Consider the following 6,003-nt stretch of genomic DNA (forward strand, 5'->3'; position numbering starts at 1 on the left):
ATTAGTATATTATAATAATTACACCAAATGATTAGATGCACTAAAGAGTTTTAATAATGACATGTTTTGCAAGAGTTTATAGGCAATACTTTTATATTTAAACATACATGTAATGGGATTTTATTCAGGAGATTTTTTATATACTTTCTACTTGCATTTAGTTTTAAAGAAATTGCATTACAATGTTAACCAATTAGTACACGAAATTAAACAAATGCAAACCTGTTCCCATAGCTCAAAAAAAAAAAAAAAATCTGTATGGTATCACCTGTTAATTGAGATTTTATATAGAATCTTATAGTGTGTCTAATAATTTGACCAGAGTCCACTTTGGATCTTATTCCAAAGCATCTTTATTCATTATTTATTTGAAAAAATATAATTTTGATAAAAAAGCTTGAGATATTTTTTACCAATTTCGGCCGTACTGTATTGAACGATTACGCACGTAACACTATACGCACGGTGTAGGTTTGGACAAAAAAGTTTTTTTCTTTCATCAACCATTTTGCTTTACTTCCTCTTAAGTATGATTGAAAACGCGGAAGTTTGTTTACAGAAGAGGAAATAAATTAAGATTACTTTTTTAAAAATTGTTTTAACTCGCAGATTTTCTGATGAAAACAATTATTAACCGATTCTTAAGAGCAAAACAAAAACTGACATATTTTCCTCGACAGAAAAGTATCATTTTGTTAAGCAGTGGCTCGATACAGCAATTATACCAACATTTTAAACTATACAACTTTTATACTATTTTTTGTTTACTTTTTTAAATAAAAAGTAGAGGAAATTGAAACTATTTGACCGAATTATTCTGTTTTTATTAGTAGTGTATTTAAATTAAAGATTAATAAATCAATTTCTTGTTGTTGTTTTTGTAGTTCATTTACGTCGCACTGGAACTGCACAATGGGTTATTGCATAGGTCTGGGATACATTCCGGAGGATGATCCGAAGACATGCCATCACAATTTTGTTCCTCTGCAGAGGAGATGGCACCCCCGCTTCTGTAGCCCGACGACCTGCGCGCGAAGTCGAACACTTTACGGCAGAACTGTTTAACGAGGACCCATACGGCACACCCTCGGTCCCTACGCCGGCTGATCAAAGTGGTCACCCACCCGTTTACTGATCGCAGTCAGTGATGCTTGACTTCGGTGATCTACTGGGAACCGTAACCACTTAACGATCAACCCACTGCCGGACAAATCAATTTTTAAATCAATAAATTAACAACATTTTCAAAATAATAAATTATTTTAAATAAATTTCTAAATAGAAACGGCATCCCTAAAATGCACATTGAATGTTTGTCCCTGAATGACCTTAACAAACATCTCCTAGAAGCATTCGCAAAGCCCACAATAAATCCTTCATTGGCTAGATAAGTAGTCAAAAAGTTGTGAGATCCTTCTTAATTTCGTCACAACCATTTCACAATACAGTTTCACACCCACACTGAACAGTTTAATAGTCAGAAAATTGTGAAAATTCTTTCTTATTAACCCCCACTTCACAGTTTATGTTCGTTCTCTCGGATTATTAGAGTGATACATGCAAAGGCCTTCTGGGAGGAATTGGTGTAAGCCACTGTTACAAAATTCGAGAATGTATTTGTACATGGCATTCGTTTTTTAAATGTCGACATTTTTTCTATGCAAAATGCGTTAAATGAAAAACTGCACATAATACAGTTCCTGTCCTGATTATTAGATGCACTTTAAGTTTCCATGTAAAATCTTTATTATCAGTATATACTATACAGCCTTATTGTTTCTACGCGACTGAAACCGGTTCACAATTGTTTATGTTGGGGAATCAATTGGGATAATATGTAATATAAATTCAACGATTGGATAAGTTAGACCAGTGTTCCCCAATCCCCGGTCCACGGACCGGTACCGGACCGTGGATCAAATGGTACCGGGCCGCACATTTCATTGAAACTGAATTTAAATTCCTAGGTTTGTACCAAAAATTAAAAGTATCTGTGTTCCATTATTTTATTTATTTAAAAAAAAAGGGCTCCCGAAGGTAGTGACATAAATTTTTTAACGTTTTAAAGCGATTACTCCCAGATGAAACCATCTCATTGCAAAGAAACAAGCTCAAGGTTCCCATTAATTTATTGTTCTAGTAAATTAAAATGTAAAATCACTTCATATTTATTTTTTGGTGCAACTGTATTTTATTTTGAAGGCATGTTTAAATACAATTAAATTAAAATTAATAAATCAAAATAATCTGAAATATAAACAATCAACGTCCCCACCCCCTCCTACGGCCGCGGTAAAATTATCAAACGTTGACAGGTCCGCAGTGATAAAAAGGTTGGGGAACACTGAGTAAGACGATATATATTATATAAATATAGAATATTATATCAATCATTATATTAGTATATTATAAAAATTAGACCAAATTAATAGACGCACTGTAGTGTTTTAATAATGACATGTGTTGCACGAGGTTATATGCAATACTTTTATGTTTAAACATACATGTAATGGGTTTTTATGTAAGAGACTTCTTATATACTTCCCATTTGTATTCATTTTTAACGTATCGCATTACAATGTTAACCCATTGATATACGAATGTAAACAAGTGCAAACCGGTTTCAGTCGCGCAAAAACAATACAGCTGTATAGAGTATCACCTGATAATTAAGATTTTACATAGAATCTTAGAGTGCGTGTATTAATTTGACCAGGGAATGTACTAACTAATTTTCTGGTAATTGAAATCTCACGTACTTTTTTGCAGTATGAATAGTTCGAGTTAATCAATTCTAATTAATTTATGCTAACGATGTCTAATGCAACAAAAACATGCTTTCTCTGAATAAGCATTTTTTTTCAGCAGATTTTTTTCCGCAAGGGAAGGAGGATAGCAGTAATACGAAAAAAAAGGGATCTCAATGGACGAATCGAAAGAAAAGCTGTAAAGAATTAAGGCCGATTAACACCTTGCCAGTATCGCCCGAATCCAGTTCAGGCAACTACTACGTGCAGTATCTGTGATGCCCGAACTGATTTCGGACAAGAGAAAAATTAACGTTTCTATTTTGTGAAGCCCGAGCTGAGTTCGTTTCGACTTAAGTATACTTAATTCGCTATTTTCCTAATAGATGGCATAAGTGATCCTAGTTTTTTACTGATTAGGACTTCACTGATTAGGAGGGAAATGTGGGTGGGGGTCTTGGGATATACCATACTGTAAAAGATTTGTAAAATTTATGTATTGAGGATCATATTGTTGTGTTTTTATATTATATTGTACTAGTTATAGTATATTTAGCTTTGATGTTTTGTTTCATTTGCTCCAACTGAATATGTGTGTGTGTGAAATCCATTACTATTTTATGCGTATGTAAAAATTACAACTACAGTAGTTATTGCATTTGAAATTTAATTTTTGTCTTAAAAAAGCCATTTTCTAACTTTTATAATAGTATAAAGAACAAAATTAAACAGTTAAAAAAAAAATTTTCATTTTTGTCCATTTTTCTGAAATATATGTCACTGTTTGGGCGTTAATTTCTTTTTATGAGTATTTCGTTCTGGAACTATTAGCCCGTAAGGCCGCCATAAAAGCGGTGTGGCACTGTCACTTATTGAGTCAGTATTAGGGCTGTATCGTTGTCAGATTTCGAAGGAATTTAATGACTAGGGGAGAGTGGGGTCAATTGTAACAGGGTACGATTGTAACAGAGCAAAAATTTCGAGTGTCGGGTTCTAGATTTGGTTCCTAGGTGGCGCACAAGGTGTATTTAATAAATCTACATGTACACCCCTGCTGGCAACCATTTTTATGTACTTTTGAAAGAGTTACATCACAAAAGATATTTTCACGCTACGTAAGTACTTTTTTTGGTATTAGAATATTATATTGTAACAAAGTAATTTTGTTTAAACAAATAAAAATTATTAACCGAATATGTAAGTGGACACCTTAATTAACATTTAAAAAAAAAAAGATTAGTTTTGTTAATTAACTAGCATTGTTTTTAACAAATGAAGCTGAAATGGCGTCTTGGGGACGATTGTAACAATAAGTAAAGGGACGATTGTAACAGCTGAAAATAAATAATCTTATGTTTACAAACCATTACTTAACTCTTTAAGAACCACCAATAGTTTCCTATATCATTTATATTATGTTGCATGTGCATTATTTTATTTGTCACCTTTCACAGCATAAATTAAAATTTTTAACCCCTTAAAGTTAAAAGTTTAACCCTTTAGGTCTCTGCTCATTATTATTTTTACTCCTAAAATATCACTACTATTTTGATCAATAAAAAAATATATCACAACTATGATAATATGTATAATTAACTATGTTTTAGTTGAATTTATGAACTGTTACAATTGACCCCGTAAGTGGGGACAATTGTAACAAGTGCACGACTGTCGAAAATTGTTAATAACTAATATAATAACACTTAAAATAAGGTATTTATTTATTTTTTCTAGTAGAGGATAGTCTACTTTTCTCGTCTGTCAATTAATACTAATAATATATAGGATTTTTTGTTAGTTAAAAATAGTTAAGTAAAAAATGTTACAATTGACCCCACTCTCCCCTACAATTAATTGTCAGCGTAATTAATTATTCTAATTATATCAATTGAGAAGTGAACAGGAAAATTTTCCGAACCCTTAAGTGTTAAAATGAATCGAAAGTGCTTATACTAACAAAGAAAATAACCGATGTGAAACTGATCAATTAATCTGCTAAATCTTATTTTTATGCTTTGATATCATGCATAAAATTTGTGGTGTTTATTTCAAAGTGATTATCCATGTATATGTTACCGGCAAAGTTTGAAATCTGGCATTCAATAGAATGCCTAAAACTAGCCGGCAATGTAGGAAGCAATTTATATATCGCACATTTCCTATACATTCTATAGAATGCCAAATGAGAAATCGGCAAAGTATAAAGTACATCCCCGATTCGTTTCGTATTGTAATGAAATGTAATTCAAAATTTCATTCAAGCCTGCCATGTTGCAACAAGTGGGATAATTTCTTATTTTTTACATAAAAAAATTTGATTCCCTTAATAAGAAAGGCATAAATTATGTTTGGTTAAAACTTTCCTTTTTCTTTACACATTTTGAAGAATTTTTTTTCAATGGCACTCTCATTATTTTTTCCGAATAACATTTTCATTTTTGAGAATTCCACACATTATTTACAAAATAACCTCATCAGGACGTTTTTTTTTATACTTCGCCTAAATGGCATTTGTCATTCTATAGAATGCCCAGGAAAGTATGTAATACTTCTCATATTTCATACCTTGCCTAAAAACATCCGTCATTTTCTACAATGCCTAGTCACTATATACAATGCCTAGGCTTTCTATAGAATGCCGGAATTTTATACTTTGCCGGTAACATATATATTTATCTCATGTAGCACAGTTGTAGAAGTTGTAGTTGTTTTGGAACAATTTATTGAACCACCGATAGATGGCGGAGTTTATCATTAGATTGTTACCGTAACTGCAAACTAAGATTTTGTAAAAAAGCAAGAACATCTACATTGTAATGTAGTAGTAGTTATGTCTACCATTGTACCGTATTAATCATGTTAACTATTTAAATATATTTTTGTTACTTACCCCTTGGTAATTATTGAGTAGTTTTCCTGTGCCATCAAGAAAACGAGAAAAGGATATATTCACTAATAATAGTAATAAATCTTCGGTGTATTTACCCTATTAGAATTGCTTTAAGTTGAAAAGCGAAAACAGTAAACTGGGGTATTTATTGATCTATTTGCAACACTATAGTTATTTTTTCAGTTTGTAAGGTTGTCTTAAGCAATAATTTAAATAGTGTCGAATAGTTAGTTATATGTTAAGCACTTATTCAAAATAATTTTGCATTTTTATAGAAATAAAAATCTAGTTACGAAGTAAATATTTAGATTAATTTTCAATTCTTTCAGAAAAGGCTGTAGAAATATATATATATATATATTATAA

The 6,003-nt window shown here is 31.4% G+C and overlaps 1 protein-coding gene across 2 annotated transcripts in view; it reads right to left on the reverse strand.

The window, feature by feature from the left end:
- The window catches only part of LOC107440862 (uncharacterized), a 30,535-nt gene that overhangs the window by 15,048 nt on the left and 9,484 nt on the right, over positions 1-6,003 (reverse strand). The gene's annotated exons all lie outside the window — the stretch shown is intronic.

The sequence above is a fragment of the Parasteatoda tepidariorum genome, chromosome 8 (genome assembly GCF_043381705.1).
Source record: "Parasteatoda tepidariorum isolate YZ-2023 chromosome 8, CAS_Ptep_4.0, whole genome shotgun sequence".
Classification (NCBI taxonomy): domain Eukaryota; kingdom Metazoa; phylum Arthropoda; class Arachnida; order Araneae; family Theridiidae; genus Parasteatoda; species Parasteatoda tepidariorum.